The sequence below is a fragment of the Neopsephotus bourkii genome, unplaced genomic scaffold (genome assembly GCF_033783945.1).
Source record: "Neopsephotus bourkii isolate Nb327-2 ecotype Australia unplaced genomic scaffold, CSIRO-AGI_Nbou_v1 NB_272, whole genome shotgun sequence".
In the NCBI taxonomy this organism is placed as follows: Eukaryota; Metazoa; Chordata; class Aves; order Psittaciformes; family Psittacidae; genus Neopsephotus; species Neopsephotus bourkii.
In genome coordinates this window covers 9,325,492-9,345,941 of record NW_026900781.1, presented here as the reverse complement: position 1 = coordinate 9,345,941, position 20,450 = coordinate 9,325,492, and the positions used below count along the sequence as shown (strand labels likewise).

The following is a 20,450-nucleotide window of genomic DNA, read 5'->3' as shown; positions in this document are numbered from 1 at the left end:
ACATGCATAAATAACAGGGAAGAGCTTACCAAATGTAAATGTTTTTACATGTTCATGTTTTTATTATTGAGACACAATTTAAAGAGTTTACTGTATAACAAAAAAGTATGTGACTATAGGCAATTTTGGAAAGCATGCATTCTATTTATTATAATAATAAAATATCACAACTTTTATTTTCTTACTGGAAACTGTCTGATGTGGAGAGAGCATTTTAAAGACTTCTTATACCTTTTCTTTGCTAATGTAATTTAACTTTCTTTTAAGTTTAGGTTCTACATTCTTTTGCATTTTTCATTTGAACCATGCTCTAATTCACTGTGACAGCTTTGTTTGGCAACTTATTTTTGCAGGAGAAAACAGTAAGAATATTGTGATATAAGTTACTGCTAGAATTTTGAATAGCTCTTATTTACCATGTAGCCAGTTATTGAAAAATCTTCCCAAATTTAAGAACACAGATTATTCCTATAAAATTTATGTAAAAACAAAGTAGTGGATTTGATTTGACAAAAGTCACTAACTGAATCACCTCTGGACTGCATTAAAAGGAAAAAGAAAGGCGAGACAAACCTGACTATTCTCACTGCTTTGTGCTAACAACTTCTCAAGTAGACCAGAAACAACAAAAAAATTACTAAATTTTTAAGAAAAATCCCAAAATATTCAGAAAAGACAATTTTATTGGTATGTGTTCCAACTTAGTCTGCTTTTATAGAGGAAGACACCTCAGCAATGGGGTGTCTTCATTCTGTCTAATTATTTACTCTAGTGATTGTAGAAATAAAACTTGTATTTAAAGAAGCCTCAAAATTTACCAAAATAGGTTTATTTCTATAAAACCTGGTTAGATTAGATAAGACCAACTTAGTATTTTCAAAACCAACATTTATTGTAAGTATCTGCTTCTATGATGTAATTTTGATATCACACTAGTATAAATTACTTTTACAAAGGTAAAGTAGTTTAAAAAAACATATATGAAAGGAGAAAAAAGGCTTAAAATTTGCCTAAATTACTATGTTTCCGTTTTAATTTTATCACTTCAGATAAGTAGTTAAGCATATGAAGCCATCATATGCAATTTGAACAGTATCTGTCCACTGTCTCGGCTCTTAGTGAACGTTTTACTGTAAGTGCCCAAACATCTAAGTAAGAAAGTAACAGTGTCAGGAATACTTTTTTTCAGCCTTTAGGACCACTTGCCTGACAACAGTTATTTCTTGTAGGTTAATTCTTTTGGTTGTTTTCCCTGCATCCAACTTTCAAGACCACTGAAGAGCTACCAGGGGCGCAGTCAGAGGCTCCCTGCCTTTTTGAAGGACAGACTGACAAGAACATGTTTCTATAATCTCTGCTTCCTGCTGTTTCACTTCTAGATAAGAGGAGAGGCAGTGATCAATGCCTTCTTGTCAATGCCCCATCAGTAATAGCACTGCTTAGTTAGAACACTGCAGTCAAACAGCCTAAGCTAAAGCATGTGGGAGGTAGGTGCTAGTTTTGACATCTCGCAACATGATTTTACAATGATGAAACAAACATTACTTGATATGTTTTTAAAATAGATAAAGAGGCTACTAAAGTATTTGTTACTCTTGCTAAACAAGCATTCTGAGGTGAGGAACTTCCAGATGCATTATGTCAAAAACATCTAGCAACAACTTATCTACGGTAGCTGGAAGAGTATCATTTATAAAGAAGGCAAGGAAATAGCTTACTGAGGATAGTTAATGAGGCCTCTAAAAAGCTATTTTTCTTTGTGAAGAACCACAAAACACCAGTGACAAAAAGGATCTTTAAGTTGTCAAGGAAGTCCACAAAGGCATTGCAGGAAAAATAAGGACCACCCTGGAAATGGCTCAAAAAAGAGGATGAGGAATCTCCCACCTGTGAAGGGGCAAACAAAGAAAGAAGTGAAAAAAATGAGAGCTGACATGTGTGTCATATGTGAAGAAGACGGAGTGGATAACAAGAACTGACATGTAGGGAGATGCCTTTGTCAAATTGCCAGAAGTTCCAGAGCTGAGGACACCTTGCTAAAGGCAGATGAGATTGAGAAAGATGAATGCACCATACCATCTTTCAAAGGTCAAGACTATGCAATGGCATCGATGAAACAGTGCCACAACTATCACGCAATCTAGGTAGAGAAAGAAAACTTTTCTTCCTTTCTGCATCACAAAAAATTGAAGGGAAATCTAATAATTAGCCTATTACAGGATAGTCAATCATTTAACTACTGAAAATCAGGGGAGACATATTCTAATCTCATTTCACTTGAGAAATCCTTTTGCCTTTATTGGCAGAATTTGTGCCACTGATGGGAAATCTCTCATTCTGACTTCAAGAGCAGTTGTTCTCTTGCGGCCTGATTCATTAAGTTAATGGGACACACTTTCTTGAGTCCTCTGAGAGTAAGATCTGTGCACTGATAAATCTCAGTAGTTTCAGAAGTTCATCTAATCAAAGGTGATCTGAATGTCTTCCATCCAATTACTGCACCAAAGACAATCAGTGTCATAAACTTCTAGATACCACTTTTTCAGCTGGACCCATCAAGCCAGGAAAAATAGTTCCTTGAAGTTTATTGTACATCTGTACCCTTTGCTATAGGTCGTGCTAGCCCAGAAAGAAAAAGGGTAGGCTGGGGGAAGAGAAAGACATCTTTTATGCCAGCATAAAGAAATGAGTTTTAGTTTAGAAAGACTTAGGTTTTGATATAGTTTTGTCACTACAATCATTCCTGGATTTTGAACCCCAAAGTGCAAAATCCCTTTCTGTGAAAATTCAATGTTTTCTCATTTTCCATGATTCTTCCTCCCAGACATTGGTCTGGTGTTTCTTTGTCACTCTTTCTTCACAGTTTTCACCTTTGCACCCTTCACAGCCTTTTGTTTTTCCTAGACCACTAATAGACATAACAGTTTCTTCTGTTTGTTAATTCACCTCCATTATCAGGGATGCTGTCTCTTCTGTACACTTACACTACCCATGACTGCCAGATGTAGACAGCTATGCATATATAAGGCACCCTCTCTTGACTGGAAAAAAGGTCAAAGTGATCTTTGTTTGAGATACACAATAATTCATTGTCTTTACATTCCAAACTATAACCAAGCCACTACATTTAGCTATGTATTTTATGATGTTTAATGTACCCGTGTGATGTTCAGGAAAGGTCTTGCAATAAAGCAGTAATCCCCGTTTTACCAATGGAATTTAAATCAGGAAACCCCACCTGCTTTATACTTTCCTAACATTGGAGATTTGGCCATATTATTTGCATGGTAGTGTAGGGGAAAATAGACTAGTGGAAACACATATAAGCAGTCACACTGCAGGAACTTAATTCAGACTTCATGGTTCTTTGTTATGCTGTCTCAGATTGTTTGTCATCTGCAGCACTGGGCAGCTCTGTTTTTCTTGAGAAGCACTGGAATCCAGATATTGTGCACTGGAAACTAGGTATTGCACAAAAACAATGAGAGGGTGCCTTGCTTGCCAGATTTGGCTGTTCTTATTACAAAATGCTGGTGCAGCAAAGAAAGTAACACAAAAGGTAATATAAGAAAACCATCATACAGCGTTGGTTTCCTTCCTCTCTAACTGCTAATCTTTCACATTTCAGTGCACCAAATGGAGATGAGAGATGGAAGAACTCAGCTAGTTCTCAATTACAATAGGTAGCCTCACTGAGATAATGTGTTTGGTCTTAGTAATTGTCAATGTGTTAACAAGGCCTGCATTTAAAGGAAGAGGGAACAAAAGGAGTAAAAGCCAAACTTTACCTGCCTATACTAGCCATTCTTACTAGGGACCAACTAAAGCAAATGTTTCTAATTCCATCAAGGGCATTTCTTCCGTTTAGCGAGCACATAGGAAAGTGAGACATTGTTCAAGTACAAGGGTTCAGTTTGCAGCAAGCCACAAATCACATTTCATTTATCAGGCCTACAGATGACAGGATATCATCAAATCCCTGGAGAGTCATATTCATTAAAAAGAAATCTTAAGTAATTACAACAATTAATTGACTTGAAACAGTTTCGGGTGGAAAAGGTTTACATAATTCATTTGCCAGACAAAACAAGCCTTATGAAGTCAGGGCAACATATTATTTAGGAACATCCTCCCCTTCCTGCCTTTTTGAAAAGCACAGAAAAACACCAAACACCTGGAGACAATTGATACGGACAAACAAACAAACAAATACCTGTCAACATTTATAACTTTACAAAAGGGATAATGCTTCACTGGCATGCCCATATCATTACATAAAAACCTGAGAATGGGACATTCTCTCATTTCTCCTTGTGTTTATTCTAAACAGGCAGAGGATTTCTAAGGATTAATTATGTAATAGCAACATTTTGGGAAAAAGGCAAACTAATTCCCTTCACACAGCCTCTATACAATGCAAACATCATGTATGTCTAATTGCAAATTCAGCCTGAAGTATCCTCCAGATTATGAAGTGAGCAGATATATTTTGCTACTGTTGACAGAACCTGAATTTATAGATATCAGAATGCCACTCTCCCTTCCATACCAGCAATGAACAGAAATATTCCTCAGATGACCATCCGATATTTTCTTGTGTTCCCTAATTTTTCTCTGTATTACTTCTTGCTTCATACTAATTTAACAAATGGAAGCAAAGGTGTTACTGTTTTATGTGTGTTTGGTCTCTAATACAGTATGATATTAGTCCATGAGTAGGAATTCTCAGCACTGAGATTTCCACAGTAATTCCAGTTTCTTGAGTTGATAAAGTTCTTAAGTGCTCAGATTGTTTTTTAATATGTTATTTTTCCATTGGAGACCTCAGTTGGAATTCCACTTCTCTGCACATACACATCAATATCTTTGGGGAAATGAAGGAAAAGAATAGTCATGCTTCACAGAATGTCAGAAAAACAGCCACTAAAATGTAAGTACCAGAAATGCTCTGGGATGCTTATGCAAGCATTTAAATTCAATGTGTAGGTATGCAAGCATTTAAATTCAATGTGTTGTGAGACTTAAAAAACTAGTTTCCTACATCATTAACTAAGACAAATCAGCAACACTACCTAAAAATTAGGAAATGCTCGATTCTAGTGATTAATGATACACAGTCTCAGTGCACACGCTGCCAACAATTGTTGCCCATATTTGACGAGGAACAGTTCCTTTGATTTTTTAACTTGACTGTTAAAAGACCATCTCAATTCATGAGTTTCCTGCCTCTACTATTTGCCTGCTATGTTCTGTCACTAACAGAGATACTAGTCTCATTTAAAGGCTCTTCCCATGATGTCTGTAGTAAAAAGAAAAAAATATTCTTGTTTCTGGTAGTGCCATATACTGAGAGGATAAACCAAGCATTTACCATGTTTTCTGACTATCTATAATTTCATTAGACTAATTCAAGGTATGTTCTGTCTAATTTCCAGATATTCTGAATATTCCTCAAGTCTTCCTTTGAAGAGGGTAGTTTGAGCTGCCCACCATAGTGGAAAAGCCTGCACATTTATGAGTTTTAATATAGCATATTATCTATATATAAAAACTTACAATTTTAAAAACCCTGGCTTATGTGAATTCCAGCCCTCTGATAAAATACAAGTAAGTTCAAGTAATTTTGTTTTTCTTAACTCATCAACCAGTTAGTCTCTATCCATCAAACTAAGGTAACACAGATGAATCACATTGCCCTTAAATTTTTATGTGCTTTGCAGGTCCACTCTGCATTTCGCAGAGACAGACTATAATAACTTTGCTTCTGTGTGCTGGTAGGACCAAGGGAGAATTTCAAATACAAGTATGATGTTTCCCTAGGATTCTGAACATAGTAGGCAGTATAAGAAAAGAATATATGAAAGCACTATACATGTTAATTCTGAACATTTACTACAAGGCTGAGGCAACGAACCCATCACAAATAAGACATCACGACTGCAGCAATGATTCACAAGATGCTAAGTGCAAGTAGAAAATACTATTTTGTGCCTAAGCATGCAAGCATGATATTCTGCAATTTTTTTTCAATATTGCACATAGCTCACATGTGCTGGTGCCTACATAGTGGAAGGGATTCTTTTAAGTGACACAGATAATCCTCATACCAAGTTTCAGACAACTTCAGACAACCAAGAAAACCTACTAAACCTTTGATTAGGCAAGCAAACAAAGTACAACTCTTACCAACACAAGAAAACTGGAACTTGATGGCTGATTGCAGATCATGGCCAGCACTAGGGCTGATTGCTGCTGCAGTTCTCACTGTGGTAGGTCCCACCTAGAACATCTAGGTGTGCTTCAGCACAGGGCCATGACCTGGAAGCTTCTTAACTTCTGCTTGCCAGAGTCCACTTCCCAAAAAGAAGCTGTCCTATGCCCTGAAACTATCTTGTCTTGGGAGTCTAAGTCCAGATACCCCTTGCAGGGGAGAAAACACAGCTGTGTTTCCCACTGACCCCTGGTGCTGGGGCTGTCCCCTCACAGCTATCTCAAGATAGATACAACTCCTCAAGAGGGCTGTCACATTCCTCACAGCCCCATGGGCACCCTCAGGCACCTGCAAGGAACAGGGATGTGTTCAGGGAGATGTGACTGCACCCAGAATATTTCTCCTTACAGGTTTATTTTCCTGAAGGTACCCTCAGAGCCTGTGGCACTACCCTGAAGGCCGCAGTTAGCCCCTGATGCTCACCATGCACTGCCCCCACATTTCTGGGGGGCTGTTATGGAGGCTGAGTCCTGGTGGCACTAGTACCAACAGCAGGTAAGGTTGTGGAGCACCACTCCACAACCCTCCTGCCATCATATTTTTTTCCTTTTCGCTAAGAAGCAATTAAAGCAGGGTGGGGTTTAAGCCCCAGCCCTCCAGATACTGCCATCTTAGCCAGTTCCCTTACCCTTCAGGGGCTGCTACTCTTGCTCCTGTTGCTTTCTCCTCTGCCTTTCCACTCTGGCAGCAGTGGGTGTTGACAAGACTTGTGGCAGCAGCTACTCTCTGGGCTGGCTCAGGTGGTGGAACAGGGCTCGTCCTTCCAGTTGCCACCATGTTTTCCTCCTCACTAAGTGCTGCAGGAGCCAGAAAGGCCTGGGCAAGCAGCAGCCTCTGATGGAGGGAGCTGCTTCTCTTCCTGACCTTCCATCTTGCAGTTCCTATGCAAGCACATCCACCTGTGCCTGTTGTTATTCATTTGCTTTCAAACTTGCTAACGTGTCTATGAGGCCATGAATGGACAATGCTCTGAGATGGTTGGCCTGCGAAGGATGAGTGGACAGTACTCTGACATGGTTGGCCTTGGAGGGAAGACAGCCTGACAGTGCTGCCATCTCCTCCCACTGGTCTCCCATGATGGGGGCAGCTGGGGCTGGGCAGCCTCAGGCACCAGTGGTTTTTCTGTTTCTGTATGCAGTGAAGTAGGAGATTCGAGGAGATTCATTGCTAAATAGGCAATGCTGATATTCAAGGTCTTGCCATCCCTTTGTTACATTCTTCCTCTATTCAAATTTCTTTTTTCTTTTTCCTCCCGCATTTCTCTGCAATACTCATGAATTGGAAAGAACATTTTTAAAGTACTACACCTATTTTAAAATACAGCTTGCTTTGTGTTACAAAGTAAGGAGAAAGTGTGTTAACTGGTGTGTGTGATCCAGTCTCTTCAGTCACAGGCGCAAATAAAAATGAAATCCAGAACAGAAGAGGCCTCTGCTTTGTTTAATTAGGCATTGCTGGGCGATACTGGTGATAAGTGTTTATCTACTATCTGTGAAATGGATAAAATCCACTTTGTGTCTGTATAACTGTGTTCATCGTGTACTGTTTGACCTCAGCAGACTCTACCTAACTAGCCTGCTCTACTTCATTCCCTTCTCAGATTTTTGAGCTGCTAAGAAATTCACAAATTAAAGTGAAGGAAATGAGGACAGAAATTTTATTTGAAGGCTTCAGTTTCAAAACAAACCAAAATAGACAAAAGGCTTGGACTAGAAAGGATATTTTTGTAGAGAAAACTGCAGTTTAGAAGGCTTTTCAGCTTTATGGGAAAAAACAACAATATGAATTCTAGACTGGGGGATCAGAAGAAGTTTAACTCCCATTGAAAGTGTGTGGGACTTACCCCTCCCTTGTTAACGAAACAAAGAGGTTTTAGAAGCGTGTGTAAGCCAAATAAAACAGCACATCAAAGTAAAACAGAAAAACAACTCCTTGTTGTGATCCATCTTTGCCAAGTGTATAACTGACAGAAGAGGCAGCTTTTCAGGTGCTGTAAATTACTATAACTGTACTGACTTCAGAACAGCTGCACTATCAGGGAATATGGCTCTCTTTGTATTTCTTCCCAAGGCACAGCAATAATGACTAAAAATGTAGAAAAATACCTAGAGATTTTCACATTTTTAAGATTGTGCTGCATTAATCCAAAATCCATTGGACTCAATAGGAGATTTTAATTGAATCTATTGGGTTTGGATTGCCATGTTCAAGCTAAGCATGAATCTATAGCCATGTTATAAACCCTAAAAAAATGGTGTTTGTAATGGAATTGCTGACAGATCCTTAACCATAGTGGTGCTAGCGGGAGTCACTATAATATTGTAAATAAGGTGAATAGGCTCTTCTTATCTCATTTCACAGCTGAGCAGTGTATTGCCAGATAAATCAAATCAGGGTAAACGGCTTCATCTAATAAACTGGGTCAACATATAATGTATTTTTCAGGTTTGCACTTACATTGATTCTCATTTGATTTAAGAAGAGATATTTCAGTTTGTGTTTACAACATTTTAAAATATCTCTTTTCCCCCTTCTCTAGAGAACAAGCAAGCAAGAGAGAGAGTAGGCAAGCTGGTAGCCTCACAAAAATGTCAAGTTTTCTGTTTCCTTTAAGTTCTACTTTCCATTTTTATGCATCTGGGAGAGAGTGGGGGCTGGGAAGAAGGGAGTTACTATCTCTTATCTGCATTTTCTCAATAATGTTTTAGTGATGTTTGCTAATGTATCATTCATTAACCATCAGCCACTATAAAAAACATAATCTATCTCACAAAGTGGACATTATTATCGCATTAAATCATTTCACAATATACCTGAACGGTTCCACATGAGGGGCCTGGCCTGACTGAGCTCAAATGCCTTGGGGGCAAACTCTTCAGTAGTAATGAGATACGAGGTCTGTCTGTGATGAATATGATATTACTCGTGTCAGTGGCTGTGGACTGCACCCAGAATATTTCTTCTTATAGTTTTTTTTTTTTTTTTCCCTGTTGCAAAGGAACTCAGGCAAAGCACTATTAACCCAGTAAATGAAGCTCTAAAGATCACAGAGTGTGCCCATTAGTCGACAAGATTGTGACTAATCCAATTTTTCTTGCAGGGAGCAATTCTAATGCTTCTGTAACATCTGGGGATGGCAGGGCCTGCATTACTGATGAACTTGAGTGTTTTTTCTTCTACCTTTTCCCTCATTGGAGAACAGTTATTACACTCACTTATTTCATTGCTTCTCCTCCCTCCCCCACATTTTGCCCCTGACTCCTTTTGCCATTATGACCTCTTTGAAGATGGTTAAAATAATACTGCAGGCTGACAGAAGAATTGGAAAGGGTGAGGACTGTGAAGGAAGCTAAGAAAAAAAACAACCCATTGTGTTTGTAGGACTTCGGACAAAAAATGTGCTTGTTCACTTCAGAAAAAGGATTAGGTTCCCCCAAAACAAGCAGAAAAAGGATGTAGAACTTTTCATTATCCAGTCACCGTCAGAGGCATGCTGTCTTAAATAGTTCCAGGATTGGAAGAGAATGTTATCTTGGTTCTACTTACTCTGGTAAAAGCATTATGTGTTATTCTCTCTGTGGCAGTGTTATACCTTGGGAACAGTAAAATCCTGCTTTTCTGACTTATTTATTGTCAGCTATAGAATTTCATTTGAATATAAGCTGCCACTTAGGACAGGCTTGGTCAATTTCATGTAGATGAAACCTCAGAAAATCTATTAAATGCTGACTGGCTAACATATGTAGATTTTACAGGTTGATTTGTCTGTGTTCAGAAGCAAATCTTACCTTTACCTGCTCAAATATGCAAAAGATGCTAAATGCCAATAGAGTTCTGTTCTTACAGGTAAGATGCAATAAGGCAGGTGAAGAATGGATAAAATCCAGTTTATTCAAAACTTACTTCGCAGTGTTGTAATGTGGGAAAAAACTTAGGGAGAGAAAATAGGACAGGGAATTCTGCACCTAGTTGCTTAAATCATTCCATGAAGGAAGGTGGTGCTGTTCTCAGCTGAAAGCCTATGAATTTCAGTAGTGGTTGTATTGAAGTTTCATGCTTAGTCTTTCTTTTATACCTCTCATGCAAGACTATTTATTAGTTTCCACACTAAGAACTAAAGTTAGTCCAGCATTAAGAACATCTGAGTTAGAACTCACCTTTATAACAACTTATTTGTATTTCTGCTTCTTACTGAAACCAGCACACACATCTATACGTAAACAAAAGAGATTTGGGTTTCAACTACAACTTTTCTTTTCTAGAGTCCAGGGATACAATGAAGATTCTGTTAGTGGTCAGTAATGATTCTGCAGTAGCTCATGAGTCTGTTAGGAATTCAGTCTGGAGAATGTCACTAGGTGACTTCAGCAAGTGTGCTTGAAGATCTGGTGCTTTTCAATATGAAGAGTCGCGAAAAAAGTGATAGATTGAGATCAACATTTGCTAATGTTTGTAGCAGTATAAATGTAGTAAGTAGGAAGGAGAAAGGTAACAGTTTTGAAGGTATTTTAACTACCTAGGTGCACAGGCCATTAAATAGAAACACATATTAATTTAGAGAAGTAGAATAAAGCCAGAGATGCTGTGAACTAGACATGGGAGTATTCATTACATAGAACAGTCATGTGAGGTAGCAACAAAGAAAAGAATCAAGGCAAGAAGTATCTTTGATGCTATCAGTCCAGCTGAAATGCTAAAACCTGGCAAGCCAGACAGTAGCTTTCATCAAAAGGAAATGGAGAAAAAAACAAAACAAAGAGGAAATACCATTACTGCCTTTAAGAAGCTGTAGTTCAGTTTCACAGGGAGTAATCATGTTTAATTTGAGTCATAATTTATCATTCAACAAGGAAGCAAACGATGACCTATACAGTGGTTTGTCATGCACTTAAGAAAGAACGTAGCAAAAATATGTGCTTTGGTACAATCCTATTGTCAGGTTTTAGCCTAAGTAAATTAGATATATTTTGAACTCTTCTTTAATTACCTGTGTACACTGGAAAATCTCAGTTTCTCTCGTTTGAGATTATGGGGAGGTTTAAACTAGGTACTACTGAGATGCATGCATTATATATGACAAATACTAATAGCTGAAGTTATTGAATGAAACCCTGTCCACTCCAAGTCAGCAACAAAACCCCTGAGCCAAGATTTCATATACAGATTCATTTCAGTATTTGTAGATACGTTCATATAGTTCTCTTGAGTTTGGATTTTCACAGATACAGCTAAAGAGGGCTCACCCAGTGATGTCAAATGTCATACCACTTCGAGGACCAGATTAACTAGGAGCTTGACCAAAATGTGTCTTACATGCCTTTCCAGACAGCTATATGCATGTAGCTTTGAAAATGAGTCTGCAAGGCAAAAAAACCTTGTGCTTATGACTGAAGTGATTAAGTATGCAGGTGTTTGTTGGATTAGGCCTCTAAAGCAGATCTTGCCTAATGGCCGTAACTGTTATAAATGTAAGTCATGAATCAAATGGAATTAGCTGATGTATGGTAATGTTAGAATGCTGGGTGAAGAGCGGTACTTATTTTTGCCTTTAAGTCAATAACAAACACCATAAATTTTAATGTCAACTTTCGTTATTATTGTCTCAGCTATTTAGTTTTATTTAAATTGTTTCTTCTTTTTTTTGTTATTTATTAGAAGATACCTTTGACTTTCTATAAAAGAACAGCTGAGTCTGGTAAACTGTCAGCTCTGCTGCGTGAAACTGCAGCAGAACTGCTTTGACTTCAATGGTATCAGGTTTTTGTTCACAGTTTCCAGTATGGCTTGAACTGACATGCAAATCCAAATTCAGCTAAAAGATGACAGCCAAAGGATTTTTTCAGCCTACAGATCACTAAGCTGCCTGAAGGGTGTTATTTTCTTACATACAAGAAGTCTGTAGAAATGTTGAAGAACCCATGAGCTTTGTTGTGCCTGTAGCTGAACCAGTGATAGAATCTGAGAATAGTCCTTACACAAAGTGTTTGTTACAATATATGTAATTGCAAAACCCAGCTTTGAATGGTGTTTTGGTAGTGGGTCATGAAAAATTGCAAAACAGAACATCTCAGTACTTGTGAAATGTTTTTTTTTTCTCTGACATCTATAGCACACTTGATCATTTGTACCTGATGCATTTTTGCTGCATCAAAACCAATTGAGTTTTCTCTCTTAAATTCAAAGAGAACTGTTTCAAGTCACTTAATTTTACATGTCCAAGTCTTTAATTATTTTCCTGTTAGCTAAATTAGCAGCAAAATCCAGCCTCTGCTGGGTCCTTAAGAGAACCTAACTACAGTTCTGTTTAGGTATTGAACTAGCAGACATTGAACCCCACCTGTAGTCATTTTATTACTGAAGGGTGTTATTTTACTGCTTCTAAAAAAGCCTCAGGTATTTGGGCATAAACTGTGACCTAGTTATTTACATACAGTAGTACTCCTAAAAACAGCTGTGAGACAAACTTGGTAGCTGGGAATAAATCTGGGCACACTAAGGCTGCTTAGCTCCAGCCGCCACCTTATCTCTTACCTACCTTTTCAGTAGGTAACTGCAAATTTCTGTCAGGTGACCTTGTTATGGTGTTCATCTTAGAAATCGAGTGGTGCATGGGCAATTTGAGCTTCTTCTTAGCCCCTTTGGAATTGGCCTCAAAATGGTGTAGCTACAGTTAATGTTACAAGTAAGTGGATGTGCAGAATCCTTGGGCTTTAGCTTCAGCAGCATTAAACAATTCATTTCAGAAACTACACTTAAGAAACACACAGAACTATGATATTTCCCACTTAGCACCAGTGGAAATCCTTTTTCTCTGAAAAGAGGCACACTGTATTTTGTCACCTAATATTGAAAAACGCACTTCACTTTTGTTAGAGGCATTGAAAGTTGGCATAGAAGTCACAGGGCAGCAGGCAGAAAAGAACATTTATGAAAGGTTTTATCCTGATTTACAGGCAAATGGATTTTCAGGTGCTATGGCCATCAGAGTAAAGCAACAACCCATTTGAAAGTGATCATAATATCAGAAAAAACAGGTATGTGAGAGGAAAGTAGTCAAATTTACAGGGTGATTTTGCTGATCTTAAAAGGAGCTTCATCCCTTTGTTCAGGAATAACTACAGTTCTCTCAGTGTCATCTCAGAAGATGATTGAATGAGGTGGGTGCCTGATTCTGACAGGACTAATGAGAAAAGGGACGAGCAACATTTTTAAATGATATTACAATAGGCGGAAGTGGACCTGCTCATGTAGTAATGCTCTATTAATTAAGATCATCAGGAGGTATTAGGAGGGAGAAGTGGAAGAGCCGGAAATGTTTAGAAAAATTATTCCAGGTATTATTTATGAGCTCTATTTCTAGGACAGCTAGCCTGGTACCTCTCTCAAAAATAAGTGATGGGGACTGATGTTGCATAATGGGACAATTTACACATAGATATGAAAGAAATGTTTATAATTTTGACCTTAGTGACTCCAGTAAGATCAGTCCTTTACTGGTTTAATATTGTTCCACAGTTTGTGCTGTTAAATCAAAAGGTTATCTATAATACATCTGGCACTATTAATGCAAAGGATCAGGGGTATTCAACAGACATTTATTCATTATTAATATAGATAATAAAGGATCATTTATGAGGCTACAGATGAGATTTTTATCATCAAAAGCTTAAAAAGGGACATGTATTTTTGCTCCAGGACAGAGATGAAAAGAGTCAGTAATGGGAAAGTAAGAGTCAAAACAAAACTGTCAAATTCATTCTTTTCCTGAAGACAGATAAGACTTGACAACAACAGATTAAAACCAAAATAAAATTAAATGTTTTTGCTGTAAAGCCACTTTATTGACAGGGAAGAGCTATCAGTGCCAGTGTGGTTTGCTGTGGTTTTATCCTTTAACAAGACAATTGACAACACTTTTCCCTTACGCAGTTGTGTTTTCCAATGCCTTTTAAGAAGATCTGGAGTGGGAGAGTGTATCATTGAAGAATTTCTGGGAGCTTCTTGGAACTGAACTTGACAAGAGTGAAAGTCAGCTCTAGGGACTCTTCATTGTTGGGTGCAGATATCACACTCGTATGTTTTGTGTTTTAGGAATGTAACTCTGTGCCATAAGATGGTATAACCACAATTAGTAGGACAAGGATGTGCACATGTGAAGCGGAAGTAACAACAAGAATATAATGTTGGATTTTTTGCTGTCTCATAATTGCTGGTATTTACAGAGGGAGAACAAACCCCTAGTGCTCCTGAGGATGCTTATAAAGTAGCAGACCTTGATTCATCGAAGCCAGTGGAGATTTCTTAATATGGCAAGACTCATAACTGTCGACACTGCCCCCTGCATTCCCAAGACAGCAGTCACCTAGTAAAGTATCTCCTGTTTTAATGGTGAATGCCAGGATATTCAGAGTTAACTCTAAACCTCTCCTCTTTTCACTTACCAGTCTTATCTAGGGCAGTCACTTGAATCAGCTTTTAGGGTTCTCAGAACATTCAATTATCTTGTTTCCCATATGATCTGCAATACCCAAGGGAGGATTTGGGATTTGATGAAGTTGTTTCTGATCTGAGGGTATGGACTGACCAGTCTGCTTGAGATGACCTCAAATCCTCAGTAGAAACAGTGGTAGCAGTAAAATGGAAATAGATGCATTGGAAAATTAATTTCATTACTTAGATACTGTCCTTGCATTATCTAGAGTTTAGGTACAACTCTGAAAATCCTCATTTACAGTCCCTTTTCCCCTTCTTTGGCATTTTTCGTGTCAGAAAAAGAGTCCATCTTCCCCTTGCTATTTGTGGGATCTTACAGAAATTGTGTAGCTTTTTCTCTATCAAGCAAATGAAACCTGTCAGGCAATATAGAAATGAGCCAAGAGCAAATTTGAGTTATATGGTCTCAAGGTTTTTTTGAAAAGTTTCTGACTTTTTGGACATAATCTCATTTGAAAAAAAAAATAAATTCTAAGAACCTGGGAAAAAAAAGCTCTTTCTGAAACTTGATCCAATAGAGAAAACCCCACAGGCTCATATCTGGATGCAAAAAATTGGATCCCTTTTCCCTTCCTGCCAAATGGAATAGGGTTTGACTGTTTTGGATTTGAATAAAGTAACAGTGAATAACACTTGAATATAAAATAAATACTTTATGAGCAAACAAATTAGTTACCCCTTAGGGTGGAGAATGGGGAATGGTCCCTGGATGGGCTTGAGAACTCTTGATTCTTCATCACATGCCAGAATTTGTTAGAAAATGATGTATCACAGGAGGTCAATGAGAAACAGAGCACAACACAGTGGGAATTTCTGTGTCAAACTTACTTTCTTTTAGTTGCCATTCCAGTCTCTAACTCAAGCATGATGACAGGTGAGCCTTGACTAATTTAGCTGAGCCTAGTAAGTTACCTCCTCAGCTGTCTATTTCAACTTTCTACAGGTATTACTGTTATCACAAAGAATTAGCAGGATTTAATGTGCATGTGCCTCACTCAGCTGCTTTCCTGCAAATTCCACTGGACTAAACTACTGGTCTTAGCAGGAAAGCAGCTGTAGGGTGACCATTCTTCTGGGTCTGCTGTGGACCTGTCTTCTCTGGTGTAATAAACAGCTGGGTGTAGAAGCATCTTAAATCCCTCTAGCTGTCTGCTAAGCAAAGTTATGTAACCCCCTGCCAAGTGAATGTCAGGTAACATTAGCCTAAGTCACATCACTCAGGTAGATTACAATACCTGGACAGACTCGTCTTGAAATCAGTGGAAAGAAAAGTGTACATAGAACCACACATGGATTTTGGACCATAACGGTAAAGAAAAAAACACCAACCAACAAACCCAAGTAACCTTTCAAAACTTATGTTTGCTCATTACATGTTTTTTTAATCCTTATTTATCTTCCTTGGAAAACTTTATTAGGTTGGACTTCCTTTGACATGTGACACAAGAGAAAAGGATTGTAAATAAACTTTTGGCTGCAGGAAAGCCCCTGTGTTGCAGATGAAATTTAACTTTCGATTATCCATCAGTTTATATTGAAAAAGGAGCATTCTGAATAACAAGTCAACTTAGACAATTTGTCAAGTTTTATAAAATCCTTTTCCTCCTTTTACAGGAATAGGTTAATATATTACATAAAGTCATTGTTAGTCCCAGGTGCAGAATATTCTGCCAATGAACAGCTACATATCTAATTAAAGAAATCACCTTAGCAACATCTGTAGTCACTCCTGGATGCTGATAGAGACCTGTGAACACACACTGATGACCTTCAAGTTGCAGAATACTTGGGAGGGCATCAGAAAGACAAAAACAAGCAGCTGGTAAGTTCAAAAATAACATGGGGTATGTTTTCGAGCTGGGCAATGCTCTTTATCTCAATCACAAAAGATTAAATCCTGTGTGACTTACAATATAGATGCCAAGGTCTTTTCTACCAGAGAAGCTTCTTAAAATTCATGAGAAGCAATCAGAAAGACTTTAGAAGTGTAGAAAGTGAGGAGAAAGTGATTGATACATTAGACAAATACATACCTGCCCAAGTCATTAACATGAGGGAGGGAGGAAGGATACCATGGTTAATGCACAGAGAAAATGCAGTATATAAAAATATCTCTGAAAACATTCAGCTAATTAAAGGCCTGAAACAGGAAAGTATTACTCACATGAGTAGTCAAAATAGTAATCAAACCACCACTGTAAGGACAACTCATGAGTAAAGGTTTGCTGTCAAGACCTGAATGAAGTAAATGCGTGAAAAGCCTGCACTGATGATTAAATCCTGTGCTTGTTAAAATGTAATAATTCCAGTGACAGGGAAGAGATTTGATTAGTGTGCTTGGACAGGAAGGCATTATTATGGAGGAATGATTTATGGTATAGAGCAGCACAATACCTTCAGATTCTTTGTACATGTTCAAACAGAATCTAAGGGTGTTTTTTTCACAGAGCATAGCCATGTGCAATTAAAAGCATTCATTAATTTTACTAAAGCGTGTAAGTCCTTCTGTTGGTTTTTAGTCTAAAAAGTACTTTTTTCTCTTGTAAATATTGGGTTGGTGGTTTGGTGGATTTTTTTAATTTTTTTTTTTAATGTATTGAACAAAGCACGAAAAACCTTTGTTCTTTGAATCTCCTAAAAGAAAGATTCCATAGAGATAGGTAGTATAAGGTCTGTGTCAGAGTTATTACTTGAGCTGCAGATTGCAAATAATAATACCTGTTAAAGGAGTGTATGTTTCATGAAATAGCAAATATCACTGAAATCACCAGGAACATTTCTGCTGATGTGGTGGACTTTAGAACAAGCTAATAGATCTGTTAGTTCTTCAAAGAACACTTCTCTTTTACATTTAAAAGCAAACTAATAAAGATTTACCTTATTCTGGTGTGACTGAGAGTAAGCAACAGAGCTATATTACAAGCCTTCTGCGACCAACTATATTGTGCTCTTGTGCTTTGTGCAGCAAGTAATCTTCTTAGCTAATATAAATTTGTATATTTCTATAGAAATGCAGCTGTGATGATTAATACCAGATGAGGATCAGGGTCTGATGTATTCTTGGAAACTAGCCTCCACTGTTATTTTTTACCGATGAGCCACTAACTTTTTCCCAGTGCTAGTATTCCCATTTAGCCCATCGGCTTAACAACAAGTGTAAAAACTTTGGTCAGGAGTGTAGGGGCCCTGCAACACTATTTTGAAGCATAAATAATGAACATGGTCCTGTATTGTCCATGAGACTACATTCTGAGCACTATGTCCAGTTTTGGTGTTCCCACTACAAGACAGATATTGATATACTGATGTGAGTCCAATAGAGGGCCAGCAAGATGGTTGAAGGTGGAAGTACATGATACATGACAAATGGCTGAGGAAAATGGGTCATTTCCCTTGGAAAAAGGAGGTTTTGTGGGAGATATTGCTGTCTTCTATAGCCCAAAACAACGTAAGGACAGTAGGAGTCTGTTTTCAAATGTTCATAGTGAAAGGATGATGGTGAGTGGGCCCAAGCTGGAATAAGAAAAACTCTGATCACACATTAGAAAACAAATTTTCCCAATTAGGGCAGTCAAATATTGGAACACATTGCCACAGAGGCTGCACACTCTCCATCCTTGAAGATACTCTAAACTTGTCAGTTAAAGTCTTTGAGCAACTGGTTGGGTCTGCTTTGTGCTGGGTTTAAACCATCTTACCTCAGAAGTCCCTTCCAATCTCAATTATTCTATGGTTCTGTGTAAGTACTTTTCATCTCTTCAGCAGAGATTTGTTACAACTGAATTTTTCACACCACTCCCATTTACTGTCATGCACTGTAATAACAGCAGATGTTTATCCGGTGGGTTTTCACTAGATTCAAGTTTGTTTAACTATTTTTGCACTTAAACATTGAATTACTTAGGTCCTATATGAAATAATCAACTACAATGAAACACTGCATTGTAAGGTTTTTTCAGCTTGAAAGATTCTAGGATATAGTAGGATATAGTGCAGAGCTCTAAACCTTGGGCTTGTCTGGGACTGTCGCTGGAACTTGTCATTGCTACATTGCTCTACCTGTCCCACCCACCAGTCCTGTGGGCCTACACCCTGGTTGTTGAGGGCATTGCCTGGGCAATAGTCACCTTCATCTCCCAGCTCACTGCTTGTAATGGAGCAGCCCTGCTCTTCCTGCTCCCCAACAAAAACCTTTTCCCCTCGAGGATAGCCAAGCAGCAGAGTAGGTTGCCCAGAGAGCTTGTGCAGTCTTCTTCCTCAAAGCTTTTCCAGAGCAGACTAGCCTGCCCTTACCCTTTTTTAAGGAAGAGGTTGATCTAGATGTAGTCCTGAGGATACCTCCAAATTGAATTGTCCTGTTAATACAGATTGGATAGAAGTTAACTGCTCACTTCATCTTCCATACAAAAGCTGTTGGTGTATCAAGGGAATTGGAACAAATTCAAAACAAATGAAAGAGGGTTTTTCTTAGAACTTCTTACCATGGCATAACATAGAAGCTTGAGGTTTACATGGAGTCAAGGACTGGACAAACTTATGAAGGAAAAATCCGGTGAGGATTTAATAAACAGAAAACACCTCTGACTTTGGAATTCCCAGAGTTACATATTTTCAGAAACCTGAAGGATATCCAAGACTACTACTATTTCATACTTACCTTGTTCTTATACTTCTCCTTATGCATCTACTATTTGTCACTATCAGAAACAGGTTATTGGGTTAGATGAACTTTTGATCTCACTCTGCGTAGCTGTTATTTTGGTCTTCTCTTCTTATATGTTGAGATAATTTTTTTTTCCCTTGGAGCTCTTGCTAGAGAATGACCAGCCCTCTGGGAGTGGTGCACATGCATCTTGGTCAGTGCATAGGGCTTCTTAATGCAGTCAGGCTCTTCAGAGACTTCAGCTGTCAAAATCTTTCCAGTCCTTGACAGCAGACTTCACAGAGGGTTTATAGAAATTTGATCAAATTTGTGCTGAAGACATATATCTCGTATCTTCTTCCCACTTTCAAACTTTTGCACTAGAGCGTAAAATGTGGGGCATATTATCAACCAGTAACTGTGAGATTCTTTTACTAGAACCAGAAAAAAACATTTTATCTCGAAAATGTCTAGTCCTTTTTGCGTTAAAACAACCAGTGAAACACAGATGTTTGTCTTGAAAAATAATTTCACTCCAATTTCTTAACTAATTAATTAATTAAAAAGGTGAAGAGCAAATGAAGAAAAAGGTCTCAAACTGGAAGGTGTTGGACAGGTTTAATGTTAAGTGTCATTTATGCATACCATCCCTCTGCATTATGCTGTCTTCTAAACCAGACAAGTTAGGGTCTGCATTAATCATAGAATCATAGAATAGTTAGGGTTGGAAAGGACCTTAAGATCATCAAGTTCCAACCCCCCTGCCATAGGCAGGGACACCTCGCTCTAAACCATATCACCCAAGGCCTCGTTCAACCTGGCCTTGAACACTGCCAGGGATGGAGCATTCACAACCTTCTTGGGCAACCTATTCCAGTGCCTCACCACCCTAACAGGAAAGAATTTCTTCCTTATATCCAATCTAAACTTCCCCTGATTAAGTCTTAACCCATTACCCCTTGTCCTATCACTACAGTCCCTAATGAAGAGTCCATCCTCAGCATCCCTATAGGCTCCCTTCAGATACTGGAAGGCTGCTATGAG

At 38.2% G+C, this 20,450-nt stretch overlaps 1 long non-coding RNA gene across 1 annotated transcript in view; it reads right to left on the bottom strand.

Moving 5' to 3' along the window:
• Window positions 1–6,684, bottom strand: part of LOC133208400 (uncharacterized) — a 45,095-nt gene extending 38,411 nt beyond the window's left edge. The window contains exon 1 of the long non-coding RNA XR_009724361.1: window positions 6,187–6,684. This is a non-coding gene — a long non-coding RNA (uncharacterized LOC133208400). The remainder of the gene's footprint in view (window positions 1–6,186) is intronic.
• Window positions 6,685–20,450: the final 13,766 nt, after the last annotated feature.